This window comes from Lissotriton vulgaris, chromosome 4_1, assembly GCF_964263255.1.
Source record: "Lissotriton vulgaris chromosome 4_1, aLisVul1.2, whole genome shotgun sequence".
NCBI lineage: Eukaryota > Metazoa > Chordata > Amphibia > Caudata > Salamandridae > Lissotriton > Lissotriton vulgaris.
In genome coordinates this window covers 2,052,028,798-2,052,048,611 of record NC_141691.1, presented here as the reverse complement: position 1 = coordinate 2,052,048,611, position 19,814 = coordinate 2,052,028,798, and positions in this window count along the sequence as shown.

Genomic DNA, 19,814 nt, shown 5'->3' with positions numbered 1-19,814 from the left:
ATGCCAGACCCCACCTCCCCTGTGAACACCACCAGCGCCAACCGCCTGACCTCCTGGTCCAATGTCAACGATGACGAGACACGCATGGTCATGAACTCCATCCACTCAGGATCTCCGTCAGACCCGTGCCTACACCACGTATTCAACAAAGCAGACGCAGCCGTCACACCCCAACTACGCAAGGTAATCAACATCTCCTTTGAAACAGCGACATTCCCGGAAAGCTGGAAACACGCCAAAATCAATGACCTCCTCAAGAAGCCCAAGGCGGACCCCAAGGACCTCAAGAACTTCCGGCCCATCTACCTGCTCCCGTTCCCGGCAAATGTCATCGAGAAAATCGTCAACATACAATTGTCCCGCCACCTGGAAGACAACAACATATAGTCCGGGTTCAGACGAAACCACAGCACGAGACAGCCCTCATCGCCGCCACAGACAATATCAGGCACCAACTAGACAACGGCGAAACATCAGCCCTCATCCTCCTGGACCTGTCAGCCACCTTGAACACGGTCTGCCATCGCACTCTAAAGACACGCCTCCTAGAAGCCGGAATCCAAGAAAAGGCCCTTGACTGGACCACGTCCTTCCTCTTCGGCAGAACCCAGAGCGTCCGCCTCCTGCCCTTTCGATCCGAGGCCAAAGACATCATCTGCGCCATCCCCCAGGGCTCATACCTCAGCATGGCCTCCCTCGCACAAGTGGCCCGCCAACACGACCTCAACATCATCTCCTACGCCGACGACACCCAGCTCATCCTCTCCCTCACCAAGGACCCGCACACCACCAAAACCAACCTCCACGAGGGAATGAAGGCCGTCGCCGACTGGATGAGCAACAGCCGTATGAAGCTAAACTCAGACAAGATGGAGGTACTCATCCTCGGAACCCCCCCTCAGCCTGGTGGCCGGCCACACTGGGAACACCACCAAAACCCACCGACCATGCACGCAACCTAGGATTTATCCTCGACTCCTCCCTCTCCATGTCTAAACAGGTCAGCGCCGTCTCCTCCTCCTGCTACAACACCCTCTGCATGCTCCACAGGATCTACAAGTGGATCCCGACCAAAACAAAAAGAACGGTGACACAGGCCCTCGTCAGCAGCAGAGTGGACTACGGCAATGCACTCTACGCAGGAATCCCAGCCAAACACCTATGACGACTACAACGCATCCAAAACGCCTCCGCCCGACTGATCGTCAACGTCCCCCGCCACAGCCACATCACGCCCCTCCTGAGAGTCCTACACTGGCTCCCCATTGACAAGAGGATCACCTTCAAGCTCCTCACCCATGCGCACAAAGCACTCCACAATGCCGGATCAGCCTACCTGAACAGCAGACTCAGCTTCTACACCCCCACCCGCCAGCTCTGCTCCGCCAGCCTCGGCCTCGCCGCTGTCCCCCGCATCCAATGAACAACCTCCTGCGGCAGATCCTTCTCCTACCTCGCCGCCAAGACCTGGAACACCCTTCCTACCCACCTACGGCAGACCCAAGACCTACTAGCCTTTAGAAGACTCCTCAAGACCTGGTTCTTCGAGCAGTAGCGGCACCCCCTCCCCTCAGCGCCTTGAGACCCTCACGGGTAAGTAGCGTGCCTTACAAGTACTCTGATTGATTGATTGATTGATTGATTGATTGATTGAAAGAAGGCATTTTGCATCCAAGAGGCCTTTTTTTGACAGGAAGGTTCATAGAGGAGGTGATCCTCTAAATAGTTCCCTACCAGCAAATCCATATTCCTAAACTAATAGTTGGACCCTGCGAGAGAATACTGGCAGTCGGCTAATGTGCTTGTAACATGGAATTTTTAAGGTGTAATCTCGACCGTAATGATTTATTAGTGATCCACAGCCACTCTAATATTTTCATTTAATCACCTGGGGGCTATCTACACTTGGCCTGCCATTGGCATAAAATCCGGCAAGAGTATTTGATAACCATCTTAAAGACCTTATGTAGTCATTGTCTAGTAATCAACGCTCATTCTGTAGTTGTCCTAATATAATCCTAAATAATCTATTCTAACTTTTGAGTTATCATTAAATCATACTGGAGTAATCCAGACTCATCCTGAAATTATCATGGGATCATTCCAGAGTAATCAACCTCCATCCTAAAGTGGTAATAGTATCATCCAGGAATAATCCACAATCATCCTTAAATTGTCTGGAGCCCATCCTGGAGTAATTCACACTCATCCCAAAGTTGTCACTGAGTATTCGTGGAGTTGTAAAAGGTAATCACTCCCTGCCAGTGGAAGTCATCTGAACACCATCCTAGAGTAGTCTTTGTGATTGCAGTAAGAGTCATCCCATTTAAATATTTTCCCCAATTGGAATACTTCAGGATGGTTTTGGATGACGTCCCCAGATAATTACAGGAATAGCTCAGCTGAAGTCATCGAATGACTTCAGAATGGCTACTGGATGATCTTCCTTTTTGACCAGGGATACTAAAGCCAAGCATAGCTGGCAAGCCTCCTATTAAATTATGTGTGACATTTCTGTGTATATAGCATTCATGCCAACCTTTTAGGACAGGGACGTGGGAGATTTAAACTAAAAAGAATCGGGAGAATGAAAATTCTCCATTGATTTCTATTGTAGAAAATACAATTTCAGGCGGGAGACAGCTAAAATACAGGCATTTGTGGCTTGAAAAATCGGCAGTCTACTGCCTGAATCGGGTCTATTGGCATGTATGACATAGTGTGCATAGGTGAAGTAAATAATTCATGAGTACATCATGACTAGACGTTTTCTCTTTAGTGTTGACCATACATAATGACTCCTCTTGCGCCGTGTCTGTAGAGGACACAACATTGACGCCAGAGGCGGATTCTGCATGCATGACCTTGGTTGCTATTGCAGACCTTTCAATACTAAGAGCTAAATCAATAACTTTAGGTAGTGACAGGTTTTTACAACTAAGCAATCTCTCTTTGATCTCCCTTGGCACACAGTTGAAAACAAATGGGTCCAGAATATAATTATCCAGATTAAGGCTAAATTCACAAGTAGTCCCGGTGCCAATACTCTGAGAGCTGAAATATACTCCTTCACATTCTCATCTGAGAGTTGCTGGCGATTGTAAAAGTGATGGCTTTTCAACATTATGCTTGGTTCATCAGAGAACTGCTTTCTTAATCTTGCTATGGCCTCTAAATACACACTCCACTGTGCATCAGAGTATATCCATTCACATCAATGGCCACAAAATGGTTTCTCAAAATACCTAAACCATTGCACCCTTTTAATGGCTGGTTTATCTGGTTTGCCAAGGAATGGTGGTGGTTGAGTAATTTGATGAGCATTAGCCAGGATGAAGAATACAAGTCAATGGCAGAAAGTAAATAATACATTATGGATATAGCTGATAGTTGAAAGTATAAGGCTAACCAGCTGTCACAATGTGTGCGCCACAACCAAAACATAATGCTGTAAGGTTCAATATAAAAATAAATGAAATGCAGTAAAGCAGAGGCTCTTTTTAGGTTTTGGCTGGCGATGCGCTTTGCGCATGCGCCAAAAAACCTCTTGAGTTGTGTGTGTGGGTCGGGTATACGCCCCCTCCTCCAATTGGCTAGCTCCATAAATGGAGGCTAGCCATTGGAAGACTGGCCTGTCCGTCAATGCAAGACCAGATTCGGGGGCGTTCCCGAGAATTTTTGGCTTTTGGCCACGTCACCCTACGTCAGCCAAAAGCCGGGAACGCCCCTGAATCTGGTCTGGCATTGCCGGCACCTGCCTTCCTGCTCTGCGTGTTCGTTCCCGCCCCTGCCCCCCCTCCCGCTCTCCGTGTGTTCGTTCCCGCCCCCCCCTCCCGCTCTCCGTGTGTTTTATTTATGCAATTTATGCGTGTTCGTTCCCGCCCCTGCCCCCCCCCCCCTCAATTTTCTGAATTGAATTGAATTGAATCGCTGCCCGGCCCGCGACCAGGAAGTCAGGCAGGCCGGGGGCGGTACTGCGGGACACTCGTCATTCCCCAGGCCGCGCTCTGATTGGCTGCCGGCCCGGGACCTAAGTGGAGGAAGAAGCAGCCTGCAACCGGCGCCTTCTACGCCGCCGACCGGAGACCGAGGAGAGTCCCGAGGAGCGGGAGCTCTCCAGCCGCCGACGAGACCCGGTGAGTGCCTGAGAAGGCAGATTCGCCCTTTTGCAAACGCAAACATGCCTGCTCTATCTGCCCCTGTGTTCCTGGATGCTTTGAACCTTGGCTGGAGCCCTCCGTGCTCCTTTACTTCCATGGTTTATTCAGGGGCTCCCACTCGGCCTTCTCTGGCACCCCTCGTTTGCGCAGCATGTTTCTCTATAGTGGTTTTTTGTGCGCATTTATGTCTAATGTTAATTCTCAGTGTAAATAGTTTAATACTTTATAAGTACCATGTCATGGATCCCAACCTTAAGATGCAATGTTACCAGTGTGTCCCCCACCAAGATGAGGCGACTCACCCCTCTCCTGGTCAATGACGTCACCTGTGTCATCATCAGTGACTTCCCCCAGTGGATGATCCCATTTGTTCTCATGTTTCACACGTGTGATCGTGTACCCATGGCTGTCCTGATCTGAGGATTGCTGCAGTCAGCACCAAAGGCCTCGGTCATGGCTGGCTCCTTGTCCTTGCATTCACGCAGCGCTCTGCGGCTCACATAGAGGCCTCGCGGCGCTGTGACCTTGTCTGGAAGGGGGTGGAGGTGCACGTGGCACGGACGGGGAGCGTGTTGGCGGTATGGCCCACATACATAGAATCGGATGATGAGTTTGAGTCGAGAGATGTCCTCATGTCGTGACAGAACGATATCTTGCAAGGAGAAGAGAGGGATTCTGAGTGGACAGGAGTGACCCTCCCTCGGAGTGGACTCAGAGCCGCATACATGGTGCGCTTGACTCACAGCAGTGAAACATGAGCCTGAGGTCAGATTGTGACAAATGCAGTAATCACAAAGTCGTCGTGTGGCCAGCAGCGAGCTGGTGGCCAGACCCAGCTGGAGGATTGGAATCGACATGATTGAGGAGCCATGAAATCCGCATTTATTTTATACAATGTTTGTATTAATGTTTGAAGAGACGGCCTTGAGCTGGGCCTCCATGACATCCTCGCACGAAGGACTTTGTCAACTTACCACCCTGAGACAGAAGGACAGTTGGACTGCAACCACCCCGCAATCCTTTCTAAAATCAAACCTCTGTCCTAGTGTGCAGCATGAACATAGTAACCGGTGCAAATATAAACAATACAGTAGCGACCAGATTCAGAAGTGTTAAAAGCAAATCATAATGCAATGGATTGGTGAAATCATAATACTTTCTTATTTTATATTTGCAATTCCATCCTTACCTCATTGCCTCTCTAAACTGATCTTGGCACCATAGAAAGGGCCTAGTTCGAGTTTCAAGGATGGTTCACACCCACCTACCCTGTCTGAACAACGCCCCGTGTTCAGTGCTATCGCAGTGTCTGTTGTCCTCTTTGATGTGGGCAGGCAGGTAGATAACCTTGCCGAAAGATGATGATGATCTGTTCCTCCTGCATCCTGCAGCAAAGGAAGGGGCTGCAGTTCTGTGTGAGCTCGGTCCCAGTCTCTGGTATAAAGTTCCTCCCTCCCCATCACACCCTGTTCTTAGTCTTTATAACACATCTGACCATTGTTGTGTCTTTTGAGAATAAACAATTAGCAGAAATGGCCGGGCCCCTCCCACTTAGTTATTGTCTGTGAAACCCAGCTCTTTGTTTAATAATAACAAACAACAAGAAGTAAAGTTAATAGCTTCCATCAAACCTGCGTCATCATTCCAAAACAATTATAAGAATAAAGAACTTCTGTCAGACATAATAACATGAATATATTCAAGCAGACGTGGTGATCATGTTGTACAGGAAAAAGGTCTTTTAAATGGATTTGTGTAGGCATGAGGCATTTCCAAAGTGCAAACCTGGCCACGAGAGCAGGGTTTATTTATTTATAAAGTTTTATATAGCGCGAACAAGATCTCAAGGGATATCAAAGCGCTTTACTATATGAGGGAGGAAGAACAAAAGCAATATCTATAACAATATCCATAAGAGGAAGGGAGAGAAAGAAAATACAAGCAGATGGTGAGGGAGTGTTCCTTACAGAGGTGACGTCAGCTCTTTCCTAAACTAGAGCCGTGGGAGGGGGGGGGGTTGGGAGGGGAAGGGGGGGGGGGGTTCCTGGTGAACACGGGGTTGCTGTTCCTGGTCCTTGGTTCATAGATGGAAAAGGTCTGCTGCCGTGGTTTGTTTTTTGTTTTCACACTTCTTCGTCTGCACTCTCATGATCTCCTGGGGGTGTGTGAAGAGATGGGGAGGTTGTCTTCAAGATAAGCGGGTGCTGGTTGTGGGTTTGTGAATGATGCAGCTGGTGTTGAAGGTGGTGCTGGCAGCAGGACGAGGCAATGGAGTTCCATCAGGACCGCAGTGATGGGATCATTTTTAGGTTTCGACCTGGCTAGTCGGATCTGTGTGTGATTGTAGTGTGGGACAGTGGGAGGCAAGAAGTGTGCACACATACACCTGGGACTGACGCCACGACCCGAAGGTGGCTGCACCCTGGAGGTTTTTTGATGAGTATGTGCTAGGGAGTGCAGAGTGCTAGGGAGTGCAGAGTGCTAGGGAGTGCAGAGTGCTAGGGAGTGCAGAGTGCTAGGGAGTGCAGAGTGCTAGGGAGTGCAGAGTGACTGCAGAGTGCTAGGGAGTGCAGAGTGACTGCAGAGTGCTATGGAGTGCTAGGGAGTGCAGAGTGCTAGGGAGTGCAGAGTGCTAGGGAGTGCAGAGTGACAGCAGAGTGCTAGGGAGTGCAGAGTGCTATGGAGTGCTAGGGAGTGCAGAGTGCTAGGGAGTGCAGAGTGCTAGGGAGAGCAGAGTGCTAGGGGGTGCTAGGGAGTGCAGAGGGCTAGGGAGTGCAGAGTGACTAGGGAGGGCTAGGGAGTGCAGAGTGACTAGGGAGTGCTAGGGAGTGCAGAGTGACTAGGGAGTGCTAGGGAGTGTAGAATGACTGCAGAGTGACTGCAGAGATTAAGCTAATGGCAATCTAATGACAATGCCATTTATTTATCTGTTTTCAAAACCAACACATAAATACAAATGTTGTCATTTACAATGCCAATAGCTCTAACTTTTCCAAAGGCAAAACCATTGCATTGTAAATGCTTGTTTTACCTCAGTGTCCAGAAAAGTCAGTAGGCTGTTATCGGAAACGCTGCACCTAAAAAATAAACGCTGGTGCAGAGCAGCGCATGCAATGTGGCTTAAATGAGTAAAAATCGGTGGCAACCGCACCAAATATGGCCACCATGCACTCCCCAATTCATCTCGTTCCAATATTGCAGGAAAATGCTTCAAGAAAGGTGCCCCAGCGTGGGTATGCTGGTTGGTGACGTCCGTTTGTGGTCAAATGCAGTAAGTAATTCAGGAAGACCCAAGCAGGCTTACAAAGTTTATTGGGTCTATTTTTGTCACCCATAGCATGTAAAATCCACCAAGCATGGAGTCCGACTGCGACTGCTTGGGTGCAGTTTAAATCGCCCCTAGTGTATGCTCCATGCATGTGTGCACATACAAATCAAAACAGTGAGGAGTGCCTCGACGGTTACTTCGAGGCACACCACATACATCACAGGAAGGGTGACTCTTCACCGCTTTGTGTGTGAAATTTTGGATTGATTCTATTCACAAGAAATGAAAATTTATTAAAACAATCTAATGAGAATATGTTAATAAATTAGCTCATTTGGATTGTGGAATAAAGGGGGCTTGACGAAGAGGGCAGAAGGGGCCAGAAGGGGCCTTATTCGTGCTCTTGGTATGCATGGATGTAGACTTAGCTAGCTATTGAAAGTGCTACCACTGTGGATTTCTCAGCTGCAAGAGCAGATGAGCAAAATTCATAAAGGAAATTAAGTGTGATACATCGAAGAAGTGTTGTAGAGGACACAAGTTGTGTAACTATACAACATCTTATGATCACCAATCAATTCATGAAAATAAAAGCACTCATGGATGTATCACAGGACTGCTGTGTTGACATTGGCCTCTCTCACAAGAAATTAGATTTAAGAGCCTTAGTTGCTCCAACAGGACAGCTATCATAGGAGACAGGACTGGTGGGATTCAGACATTCTTGCAGGACACAGCCTCTGAGGGACTCAGCTTCTCCCAAAGCACCACTTTGGAAGGGCTTGACTGTTCCCAAATGCATTTCAAAGGTGCTGGAAGAGATCTTCATTGCAAGCAGTGTCTGCCTCTGACAATCAGCCCAGTCTCACAGGCCAGTGAAGGGCTACCTTATGGTGATGCAGTGGGATCCCAGCTGAAAGAGCTCCCCTGAGGCTCAGCTGCTGAGGAACGGTCACATGTTCATCAGAGTCAGTGATTGATTCATGTTGTCCCTGATCTAGAGTCTGTTTTGGTGTCTTACTGATCACTGCTTTCTGCTGGTGTTGAGTTAGACACCTCGGACAGAACACAGCAACATCTACTCACTCTCTGAGTAGGTTCATGCACTGGGGCAGACATTACTGTTGTGCGATGACTGGCAGCTGGGTTTACCATTCTTTGCTGATGAGCACAAGATTGCAAAAAACACAGTTGATGGACAGACTGCAGAACAATGTCTTACATTCACCCCAGTACAAAGATCTGGGCCTAAATCCATCGCACTCCACACCACTCTAGGTCAGACAATGGCTATATGCAAATCAGCCTTGACCCTGTGCCTCATGGGAACAGTCCAGCCCGAACTACCAAGCCATGTCTTTCCTAGACCGGAATCAAGCATCCAAGGACCGGTTTCTGGCTATCAGCCTTCTTCAGCCTGGATTGCTTGACTCCAGTGATGTGGAGAGCCTGGGACTCACGTCTGAGCATACCCAGCCCACTCGGGGTGAAAATTGCAAAAAACACAGTTGATGGACTGATTTGCATATAGCCATGTCTGACCTGGGGTGGCAGAGTGGGCTAAAGAACGGTGATGGAATAAACCCAGATCTTTTGACTGGGTGTGAGTGTATGATTGATTCATATGCTCCGTCCATCACCACCCCCTTGTGTACCGCTTTTGGCCGCCATAAGTGTGGCAAGGTATGCTCAGACGTGAGTCCCTTGCTCACTTTGCCACTGGATTCAAGCAAGCCGGGCTGAAGACGGCTGGAATGCCAGAAACCGGTCCTCGTAAGCTTGTTTCCGGTCCAGGGAAGACATGGCTTGGCAGTTCGGGCTGGACTGTTCCCATGAGGCACAAGGTCAGACTGATTTGCATATAGCCATGTCTGAACTGGGGAGGCTGAGTGGGCTAATGAAGGGTCAAGGATTAAACCCAGATCTTTTGACTGGGTGTGAGTGTTTGATTGATTCAGATGCTCCGTCCATCACCACCCCCTTTTGTACCGCTTTTGGCCGCCATAAGTGTGGCAGGGTATGCTCAGACGTGAGTCCCTTGCTCACTTTGCCACTGGATTCAAGCAAGCCGGGCTGAAGACGGCTGGAATGCCAGAAACCGGTCCTCCGAAGCTTGTTTCTGGTCCAGGGAAGACATGGCTTGGCAGTTCGGGCTGGACTGTTCCCATGAGGCACAGGGTCAGACTGATTTGCATATAGCCATGTCTGAACTGGGGTGGCAGAGTTGGCTAAAGAACGGTGATGGATTAAACCCAGATCTTTTGACTGGGTGTGAGTGTTTGATTGATTCAGATGCTCCGTCCATCACCACCCCCTTTTGTACCGCTTTTGGCCGTCATAAGTGTGGCAGGGTATGCTCAGACGTGAGTCCCTTGCTCACTTTGCCACTGGATTCAAGCAAGCCGGGCTGAAGACGGCTGGAATGCCAGAAACTGGTCCTCTGAAGCTTGTTTCCGGTCCAGGGAAGACACGGCTTAGCAGTTCGGGCTGGACTGTTCCCATGAGGCACAGGGTCAGACTGATTTGCATATAGTCATGTCTGAACTGGGGTGGCAGAGTGGGCTAAAGAACGGTGATGGATTAAACCCAGATCTTTTGACTGGGTGTGAGTGTTTGATTGATTCAGATGCTCCGTCCATCACCACCCCCTTTTGTACCGATGAGCACAAGATGACACTAAATGTGTGTAATAAATAAAAATGAGCAGTCATCCAGTTGTTACCTTCAGATTTTAAAACCATTTAATATGCGTTGGGTACACTAAGGTGATGGGCTATTGTTTCATACTATTCCATGGGTCTTTAGACTGAATTCTGACAGAGAAGCAATGGGCTCAAAATCTTGATTGGAGGACATCATCCGCTTGTGGATTGGTCATCAGACTCAATGTTTAAGGAATTCTATTACAAACCAGTAAGTAATCCGTTCTCCATGATTGCTGATAAGCTATGAATCTGCAGCCTCGGACCTTGGCATAGATTTGAAGATAATGTAGCATTTGTGAACAAGAAGTTCAATTCTATTTGGGGCTCTGAAAAGAGGACTATCCTACCCATTGAGCTAAACTGATTTACCTTTTTTACAACAGTGGCTGCCTCTACGGGGATGGGGGTTGGGTAGGACAGGCATGATATAAAAATAAAAAATTGACTTGCCTTCTTCACCGCCACTGCACCTTTCTCCCGTAGTCCTGCATAGCACCGGAAGCACCCATTCTCCTGGACTCTACCAGCCAATCACAATGCTGAAGCAGTGGCGTAACAAAACTTGAGGCAGCCCCCCTGCAAACTACATGGAGGGGGCTGTAGGAGAGTAGGGAATGCTTTCCTATGGTCACCCCACTTTTTGCTTTTTGCTTCACTGGTTTTCGACTTAATGTGGCTGTGGGCCTGCTAATCAGACCCACAGCCCAGCTGCTCTCTCTCTAAATTCACTACAATGTACTTTAGGTGCATTACCATTTGGATACTGGATCACCTTATGAGCCCCTGTACAGTGTACTATAGGTACCCAGGGCATATGTACATCCAAGGCCTACCAGGGGCTGCAGCATATCTTTGGCCACCCCTGGCTGGCCATCCAAATTGACACAACTGTCTGATCACTCAGCTGGGGCAAGGTGGTGTAATCACCCCTTGCTTAGATATAGTATTCCTATATCTAACCTTATATCTAGACACATATATACCTATAAGTCACTCCTATGGCAGGCCTTAACAATCCTGGAGGCAGAGTGCTTGGTTTTATGTGAGATGGTGCTCTAGCATGAGCTGAGCCTGTCTGCAGCTTTCAGAACCATGCCCTTATAGCTGTTCTAGGATATTGCAATACCATATACTCTTAAGTGCATTGTGAACCTTGCGGTTAAATGCTATCTCTGGTTTGGCTTTATCAAAACATGTTGGTGTCATACGATTTGGAATACTACCCCCTCGCCAGTTGGCGACGGGGGTAGCATTCCACCCTTCTAGAGGGAGAAGACATGTTGTTCCTACCATTCCCGGTTAAAGTTAACCAGAGCCTCAGCATCACAAAATGGATGCTGCTGCCACAGACACAAGTCTGACCTCCTGCTGCTGGGAGTCCTTCCAGCGAGGGAGGCTTGGACAATAGGTTTCCTGACTTGGGAGGTGCTAGCACCTAGATTTGGTATATAGGTAGGAGCTGAGTCCCAAGACTTGAAATTATCCTGACTGAAACTCTGAAATGAAACTCTGTACCTTCAACGATATACTTTGCAAGAAGACGACTGAAGAATCTCCCTTGTGGTCAAGGAGTGACCACCCTGCACAAGCAGGCACCAACCCAGCGATCAACGACTTGCTTTGTTGACGCTCCCGCCGAAGCCCGAGCACTAAGCCTGACAAGAACTGGACTTCCAGACATCCAACAGCCCGATCCACAGCCCTAGCGAAGCTGAGACCCGTGGAGGCGACAAGAGACGTGGGACCGGCTCTCTTGAAAAGTCTGCGACCTGCTAATTGTGCAGCCCCCGAAGGCACCCTCGAAGCTGTGCATTGGGGATTGAGAAGCCCCAGCCCTGAGCAGCATCTGCACCGAAGATCATCCCTGCACATTCCACGAGTTCTGCGTGGGGCCATTCTGCATTTTCCTGGTCAATGCGTCTGCACGGTCACTTTCCCGTTGGCTAGTGGCCATCTTGGCAACGATCCTTTGAATCTACACTGCTGGTCTGGTTGCTCCAGACTGGCCCTTGGTTCCCCCAAAAGAAGCAGCCCCTCAGACCTTGCTGGTCTGAGTAAGAGGCCAACTTCGTTTCCTGCGTGGGTTGCATTTGCCAAGGCTTGTTGACTCCAATCCTGAAGCCGACACCCCAGACAGCGAGAGCCTTGGTGGGACAGTCCGTGCCTGACTCCTGGTCATCGTCGACGCCTCCTGGTCCATGTGGCTGCAGAGACAAGCTTCCCATCAGCACCTGATTGCTTCGCGACATCGCCTGGTTCCTTCCTGGTCACTGGCTAGTGACCCAGACTCTGTCCCCTCTGCTTTCAGGTCCTCTTTATGTTAGATCCACCCTTGGATCCACCCGGACACTTCTCTCCTGGCCGCCTGCAGCATCTTTTCTCCATGCTCCATAGGATTCGACGAAGAAACCCGACACACTTTGACACCTATGCACCCGCTTCCTGTGGGTGAGGTAACAGGAGTACTCCGGTGCTCCTGTGGGTATTAACTATCCAACTGTCTAGGTTTCAAGTAACTTTCACGGAGTCCAGTCAGAAGTACCCTAAAAGAACTAGTTTCCAACTTGTACGTTCCCATTCATTCTCTATGGTAACCTGCGTGTGTGTTTAGACATTGCACACGCATCCTGTGGGCCTCCTGCTTCCTAACTCTTGGTAGCTCAGCGTAGCCCCAGCAATTCCCTAGGCCCTAGGCCTATTCACTTTCCGTGTGGTGCTTCTTGTACCACTATTTTAGTATATGGTTTTGCGTGCCCCTAGGGCCCTACTGTATTTTGTGCAACTTATTGTATTTAAATTGGTTATCTTGTATTGTGCTTAGACCTCTGACCTCATAAAGAGTTCAGACGGGTTGTTTAGTAATAAATCACATATATATTTTATATATATCCTGTGTGGTGTCCTTTCATTTGATATTAAAGGGGTTACATATGGTAAAACAGCTGGCTTCACATGCCCTCTTGAGTTTAGCCTAAGACTGCTTTGTCCATGCTGCCACTAGGATAGCTGGTCTATAAGGTTGACTTTACAACCATCACCATAAGGGTTGTTTGGACTGGTGCAAGGTGCTCACTAGAATAGTGAACATCATATACCAGGCCAACTTCTCACATTGGTGTGCAGTGGTTGGGATTTGAGCTTGCTGTTGTTTTACCAATTGTAATCTTTGCAATATCATTTGAAAGATCACACAGGTACCTATAGGTACATATAAAACAAGATTAGAATACTTAAGTTCTACTGAACTTAGTTGTTGTAGATCAAAGGGCCTAGCACACCCTGACTACAACTCCTAGGGAGGTTCAGTAGGAAAACACTTAGGCCCAGATGTAGGTAATAGCAAATTACCAAATGGTAAATACCAAATTTTACCGATTCTGTATTCACTATTCGGTAATTGCTATGTAGGTAAAATATTTGGTAAAAATTCCGAATCTGTAAGATTCCGTAATTACCGATTCGGTAATTACCGAATCTGTATTTGCCATTGATTCCTATGGGCCTTGAGACCCATAGGATTCCATAGCAAATACCGATTCGGTAATTACCGAATCAGTAATTTTACCTATTTTTCTAGGGGAACAGGGTGTCACTTTGACACCCTGTTTCACCCCTGTTTCTGGCTTGTGTGCCTTTGTGACACACATACATGCCCTTAGGCATATACACTGGAATTCGTTATTTACCATGGAATAGTATTCCATGGTAAATAACGATTCGGTAAGGGCCTGTGGCACTGATTACAGTGCCACCTACATATGGATTTACAGAATCGGTAAATTTACCGATTCTGTATTTTACAGATTCTGTAAATTTACCGAATCGGTAAATATACCAATTCTGTAAATATGAGGCCCCCTACATGTCAAATACCAAATACCGGTCGGTAACGGCCGAAATCGGCCGTTACCGACCGGTATTTGGCGACCTACATCTGGCCCTAAGTGTTGGTAGGTGCATCACCTCCACCTCACTAGAGAATGTCTGGCACAGGTGAGTCCAGTGGACCTCTGCCTGTGGTGAGTGACCCTCCCAAGGCACCCTCCAGATTTTCTATCCTCAGTTTTAAGGAACTGAGACACTTGTGTAAAACAAGACAGCTGAAACAAGGGGCTAACCCTACCCTTCAGCAACTCCTGGAGCTCTTAGAAGAGTCTGACGCTCTAAAAGCCTCAGGTACAGGCCCTACAGGGAATGCCGATGAGGTCCTCCCATCCACAGATGATGTGACTGACCCCCCTATCATGGATGATGAAGGGGATGAGGTAGCAGAACAGTCTGAAGAAGAGGAAGGCAGCCAGGTCCAAGTTAGGAGACTTAGCCAGGCTAACCTAAGCCTACATGGGGCTATAGATGGCTTGCCCATTATAGACCTATTAGTAGACTTAACCAGAGATATAGGAGGGAAAGATCTCGCTCAGTTGACTCTATCCACTCCAATAACTCTAGACATTCTCAGAGAGAAATGACTTCCCCTCAGAGGATAGAGCATGAGGCTAGGATGAGGGAGGTCCAACTCAGATTAGAGAAAGAAGAGCTTGCCCTAGCCCAAGCTAAATTTGCTCTTGCAAGAGAGCAAAAGTTAAGTGGATTAGATTCCACTGGTGGCAGCACTATCCCTAAGGATAACGACAGGTCCTATGATCATAGAAACCTGAGTAAGATTGTGCCACCTTACCAAGTAGGGGATGATATCCACACATGTATAACTGCTTTGGAGAGGGCCTGCAAAGTACAGCAGGTACCCCAAAGTCAGTGGGCAACAATCTTGTGGCTCTCCTTTTCAGAAAAAGGTAGAGATAAGCTCCTCACAGTTAGTGATGATGATGCTAACAATTACACTGTCCTGAAGAGTGCTCTGATTGATGGGTTTGGCTTAACCACTGAACAGTACAGGTTAATGTTCAGAGACACCCAGAAGACACAGACTCAGGACTGGACTGATGTTGTTGATTGTGCCACTAAGGCTCTGGAAGGCTGGTTATTGGGAAGTAAAGTTAAGGACTATACAGGATTGTATAATTTGATCACGAGAGAGCAAATACTTAACAATTGTCAGAACCAGTTGTTGCACCAACACCTGATTGACTCAGAGCTGACCTCCCCCCAAGAATTGGGTAAGAAGGCAGACAAATGGGTCAGAACCAGGGTTAAGCAGAAAAACCAGGTCCAAGGTGGTGATCAGAAAAAGGCAGACCAGAAGGGTGGGGAGCAGAAACAAAAAGACCAGAAGTCTTCTACAGGGCCCCAAAAGTCCAATGAGGTGGGGGTCCCACACTTCCAAGAAGAAGAAGAAAGATGGCCAAAGAAAACCTTGATGTAATGTATGTAAATCCACTAGTCACTGGACCAGTGACTGCACCAAGAAAGATTCAGCCCCTACCACTTCTGCCCCTAAGGCAACTCACCCCCTAGTTCAGCTGGCAGTGGTAGTTCTCAACCCAAGGCTATAGTAGGGTTAACACTGGGAACTGAGATGGATTCTGGCCTAGTCAGAATACCAACTCAGGCTGTTCTAGTCTGTGATGTGGACATGGCTCTGTCTTCTACTGTGAGTCCCAGTACCCTGGGCAAGTACAGACATGCACATTTGATAAATAACAAAGTTGCTCAAGCATACCGGGACACATGTGCCAGTGTCACCATGGTGACACCTAACTTTGTGGACCCTGGTCAGATTATAATGGGTGATAATTACCTGGTGACCAATGCCAGCAATTTCACCACTACACATAGTGTGGCAATTGTTAATTTCTCCTGGGGAGGGGTAACTGGCCTCAAAAGAGTTGTGGTGAGTGCAGATCTCCCCATTGAATGTCTGTTGAGCAATGACCTTGAATCCTCACAATGGTCAGAAGTGGAGTATAGGACCCATGCTGAGATGTTAGGTATATCATCACATGTCCTTGCTGTGACCAGGTCACAGGCCAAAAAGTGCCTCACTGAACAGGCCTTGGATCCTGAAACTATGGACCAAGTGCCTCCCAAGAGAAAGAGCAGTAGGGTTAAGGCAGTGCCTTCCCCCTGCCTACAAGTGAAGATCAGCCTTCACAGGAAGCTGATTTTGAGACCTCTGAGGGAACTGTCCCAGAAGAGCTTGAAGCTGACCAGGTTGAGTTTCTTGGGACAGGGGGACCTTCAAGGGCAGACTTGAGGCAGGGACAGTTAGACTGCTCCTCTCTTAAACCCCTCAGAAAGCAAGCTGCTTCTGAGGCTACAGGAAATGCTACATGTACCCACAAAGTGTACTGGGATGAAGGACTCCTTTATTCTGAGGCTAGAGACCCCAAGCCTGGTGCTTCCAGGAGGTTGGCCATACCTCAGTCCTTTAGGGGTTTCCTTCCTACCTTAGCCCATGATATTCCCCTGGCAGGACACTTGGGCCAGAACAAGACTTGGGACAGGCTTGTCCCTCCCTTTCACTGGCTCCATATGTCAGAAGATACTAAGGAGTTTTGTCGCTCCTGTGTAACTTGCCAAGCCAGTGGCAAAGCAGGTGGCACCACAAAGGCCCCCCTAATACCACTACCTGTGATGGGGGTACCCTTTGAAATAGTTTGGATAGACATTGTTGGACCAATGGATCCCCAAACAGCATCTGGGCACAGATTTATACTGGTGGTAGTGGATCATGCCACCAGGTATCCAAAAGCTATTCCCCTAAGGACCACAACAGCTCCTGTTGTGGCAAGAGCCCTCCTGGGAGTTTTCTCAAGAGTGGGCTTTCCAAAGGAGGTAGTATCTGACAGAGGTGCAAACTTTATGTCAGGATATTTGACTGCAATGTGGAAAGAGTGTGGTGTAAATTATAAATTCACTACACCCTAACATCCTCAGTGCAATGGACTTGTTGAAAGATTCAACAAGACCTTAAAGGGTATGATCAAGGGTTTACCTGAAAAGCTTAGGCGAAGATGGCACATCCTTCTACCCTACCTTCTGTTTGCTTACAGAGAGGTCCCACAGAAGGGGGTTGGCTACAGCCCTTTTGAACATTTTTTGGGACATCCTATAAGAGGACCCCCTATGTCTGGTGAAGGAAGGATGGGAGTTACCTCTCAAAAAGCCTAAACAAGACATAGTGGACTATGTACTTAGTCTCCGCTCCAGGATGGCTGAATATATGAAGAAGGCTTTTAAAAACCTTGAGGCTAGCCAAGAACTTTAAAAAGCTTGGCATGACCAAAAGGCTGTTCTGACTGATTACCAACCAGGACAGAAGGTGTGGGTGTTGGAGCTCCAGCAGCACTCCAGGATAAATGGTCTGGACCCCACACCATTGTTGAGAAAAAGGGAGAGGTCACCTACCTGGTGGACCTAGGACCTCCCAGGAGCCCCCACAGGGTGCTCCATGTCAACAGACTTAAAGCATATATTGACAGGGCAGACAGGGGCTTGCTCATGGCTACAGATGAGGGACAGGAAGAAGAGATTGACCCTCTCCCAGAACTGTTGTCTCAGAACCCTGACGATGGTTCAGTTGATGGTGTGGCCTTAGCTGGCAGCCTCACTGACCAGCAGCAACATGACTGCAGACAAGTTCTACAGTCTTTTAGACACATGTTTTCACTAACACCTAGTCAGACTAACTGGTGCACCCATGAGGTGGACACTGGTGACAGTCTGCCTGTGAAGAATAAGATCTAAAGGCATCCTGACCTTTATACAATCCCTGACCATGTCAGGGATTGTATAAAGACTGACGTGCTGAAGATGCTGGAACTGGAGGGGATTGAGCCATCAGAGAGCCCATGGGCCAGCCCAGTGGTCCTTGTACCAAAACCTCACACCCAAGATGGTAAGAGAGAGAGATGAGGTTTTGTGTGCACTATAGAGGTCTCAATGCTGTCACTAGGACGGCACTCTTGTTGGGGGGCGTGGCCAACAGCATGGCCGGTTAAGACGTGCCTTGCCGGAGCTCCTGCCGAGCCGCACCTAAATCCGACATAAAACTTTGCCCCACGAAACACAAACGCTACTTGGTGGAGGACAAGACACCCTGGAAGCTGGGGAGAGTGCCACAGTAGCGAAACCACGCCAGGGTGCGCAGGAAAACGGGAATAAACTCCGACCCGGTGAGTCCCTGTGAGGCCAAGATGGCGGCCGCAACGCCCGACTGACTCCGGAGAACCTAGGAGCCAGTCCGCAGCCTTACGGAGACAGAGCCCGCCAGCGAAGACACCGCGACGCGAAAGCCTGCCCAGCGGTATCGTATAGCCTCTGCCAGGTGCCCGGAGGAGAGACGGGGGTACTGCAGAAGACCGGCCGCCTTTACCAAGATGGCGGCCGGCGAGATCTGTAACTGGTGACGAGGAGCTGCAGCCTTTCAATGCCGTTCCCGTTTTGAAGTGAGGCCGGGAGACGCCGAAAGCGGTGACTGGAGGAGCAGCGGTGCAGCCCGCGGGAGATAGCGGTATTTGGCCGAGACCGCGAGCCGCGGGAGACCAGGGCACATGCGGTAAGCACGGACAACTGCACCAGTATGGCGGTGGTGATTGGAGGACGTCCGGGGGGGGCGAACAACAGCGGAGGCGGCCGGACGGCGAGAGCCTTGACTTCGCCCTTCTGCGGCATACGCCCCCCCCCCCCTGCCCCCCGCCGGAGCGCTCCGTGCTCGCAGTACCGACGACCTGGCCCGTGGTAGAGGGGGAACTTGCACCAACAGTGGGAAGGACTGGCTTGGAGGTCCTGGGCGCCCGGTGGCATAGTACTACGGATCCCACGGTGCGTGGAGGCGCCCCCCCCCCCCTGCCCACTATAACCAGTGGAGAGACTCAGAACCGGGACCGGAGTGGCGAGAAGAGCCGCGCAGCGGAGGTACCACCGAAACGAGGCACCGAGGGGCGCCATTCTGCATGACTCTACCACCTACGGTGCTGAAAGACAGCTAGTCACCACCCCTTGATCGGTCCTAAACACTTCTTCGTCACACCAGAAGTCGGTGGCCTGCATCCTGCTGCAACGAGCAGCCATGGGGAAAAGAGACCCAGTCCCTAAATCCACGAAGCAGGGCCCCATGGATATCTTTGCGGCGCCAAGACATGCTGCGGAGCAGCAGTCCGTGCCGTCCGGAGCGCGGACTGATACGGCAATGTTGATGGAGGCCATCCAGGCGTCCAGAACGGACATACAGGCATCCCGGGCAGAGGTGAAGATTGGGGAAGTGGGCTCCGAGGTTACGCTGCTGAGGCAAGATGTTCGAAATCTGACTGATAGGGTGGCGGCAACGGAAACGAGAATTAGCGAAAACAATGCATCGATATCTGCACTGAAGAAAGATATGGCGGAGCTACAGGCCTCACACCGTCAGTTGCAGTGGAAGGTGGACGATGCGGAAAATAGATCGAGATGCAACAACCTTCGCTTTGTGGGCTTTAGGGAAGGAATTGAGGGGAAGAACATGCCCTCCTTCCTCCACGCCTGGTTGAAAACCACCTTCCCAACAACACAGTTCTCCACGTGCTTCATCATTGAGAGGGCGCACAGGGCCCTTCTGGCCAAACCGCCGGAGGGGGCGAGACCAAGACCAGTCATAGCATGCTTCTTGAACTATGCGGACAGAGATTTGATCCTACGAGAAGCTGGGGGAGATCCGTTTGGAGAATACGAACATAATGATTTTCCCGGATTACAGCCAGGAAGTCTCGAAACAGCGCCGCTCGTTCGACTCAGTGAAGGCAA